The sequence below is a fragment of the Apium graveolens genome, chromosome 7, assembly GCF_009905375.1.
Source record: "Apium graveolens cultivar Ventura chromosome 7, ASM990537v1, whole genome shotgun sequence".
NCBI classification, from domain to species: Eukaryota; Viridiplantae; Streptophyta; class Magnoliopsida; order Apiales; family Apiaceae; genus Apium; species Apium graveolens.
In genome coordinates this window covers 83,608,687-83,610,918 of record NC_133653.1, presented here as the reverse complement: position 1 = coordinate 83,610,918, position 2,232 = coordinate 83,608,687, and positions in this window count along the sequence as shown.

Below are 2,232 nucleotides of genomic sequence, written 5' to 3'. Positions count from 1 at the left end.
GATATATTGTAAACCAATCTCACTGTCAGCAAAGGAAAATATACATTTTTTTATTGTTCCAGATTTTTGCAGCGATTTGCGACCCCAATAAGTATATTTGGTTCATACAAAATAAAGATTATTAGAAGCGCTTTACCATTGTAAAAGGATAATAAGACTTTTTAAATTTGTAAGGTTACCTCTTCATCAATGAAGACAACATTTGTGTGGAAGATTGTGCTTTTCTTGTTGTTGATCGATTCCTAAATACGGGTAACACGAACGTGGAGAAGGGCATTTTTTGATTTGGATGTTAGGAAAGATATTAGAGTCTTTGTTAGTTTCATGTATTTGAAGCGACAGTGAAGTAGGGGAAGAAGTTGATAGGTGTATATATATGCAAAGATATCAAATAAGTGTTGATGTGCGTTACATTTATAGGATGTAACGGTTGTACAATTGCAGCGTCCGTTTGTGGCAAAGCATAAACAGCCTCAGTCTTTTGAGTTTTCAGGAGTTTGCAGTATTTCATTTACCCTTTTAATAATTTGATTATGTATGAATTCAATTGTAAAATATTATGCCCGAGAAATGGGTAGTTATATTATGTGCCTCTGGGATTTAATTATTTGTAGTAAGTTTTATTTAATTATTCTATATCTAAAACTAAAGTGAATTTTAATTAGTGTAACAAGGTAGTTAATTTTTTGATAGGTATGTAGTTACAAAATTAATTGTTAGACTATATACTAATAAACCAAATTCGGCATTTGATATTATTGTGTTGTTCTTTTATTGTCATATTGGTTATATTGGTAAGCAAAATGTTAATCGGGAGACCAAGTCTGTAAACCTTTAATTAGTCATTATTATTATTATTTAAAATATAAAAATATTATTATTATATTTCAACATCATGCTATACATGACAAATGGTACCAGTAAAAAATGATTTTCATTTTAATGAAGAGTATAGATACGTGGTAGCACTAAAAAGGGTGAACATTTATCCCATGTGTAGGATATTACCGCCCAATACCTTAGTTTATTTTGTTGGATATAAATCAATACGTAACCACGGATCATATTATGCAATATTATCAAGGTTATTATGTAAAATTGTAGTGCGGAAGCGTACCTGATTCCATAGCTCTTGAATTTAAATACGCTTGAGAGACTTGATCATGGAACTCGTATATCCTCCTTATTAATTACGGATTGTGAGACTTGATTCTCCTATAGCCGTATCTCACTCAAACTGATGGGAATGGAGGAGTAGAGGTTGTGGATAGCCTTGGAGACCAAAACCCTATTATGTTCTTTATATAATAGCCTAATTAGACCCCATTAACCCTAATAAGGCTTAATATGGGTATTACACATTATATAGCCCATACCCAATAAGATGTCTTTGGACTCTTTATTTTAGACCACTTAATTAGTCCGGATATAAAATATATAATTAAATATAATATTTTAATTTGTAAGCCCATAATATATAGATTATAAAAATAATCTAACAATCTCCCACTTGGGCACAAATTATTCCAAATAACAATTACATTCAATAACCATATATGCGCAAAAAAATTGTTTATCCTTTAGAAAATCTTCATAAAACAATCTGGTTCATCTCATATATAAATATAGAACCAAAGCGACCTTCGTCACATTAGCGTAACTTGATCCTCAATGATCACTACACAAATATATTCATTGATATAGATCAAGTATGGATGTGTAACTGGAAATTACATGCAATGTGATCTCAATCATGCCTATTTCCAATTGATCCTTAAATACCTTAGTGAGATCAAACTTAATTCTTTCAATATTTATGTCAAACCACAACTGAAAGATAACTCATTTAGAGTAACAGAGAGAATAAATAAAATAATAAAAATAACTTCATTCTGCAGAGAACTGAAAATACATAATGTATCACAGTAGTGTCAATAAAAACAAGTATCAAGAAACAAAAAAAAACAAACTCCCACTAAAACTGAATATCCTCCAACGAGACAACACCCAAATGAGCAATATGCCCATGAAAGACCTTAGGTGTCAAAGCTTTAGTTAGTGGGTCTGCTAGCATAAAGTTTGTTCCTATGTGTTCAATGGATACTATTTGATTTTGCGCTCTCTCTATAAAAACTATATACTTAATATCTATATGTTTTGAAGCTTCAGAGCTTCCATTATTGTTCGAAAACTCAGTTGCAGAATAATTATCAGAGTATACTTTCAATGACC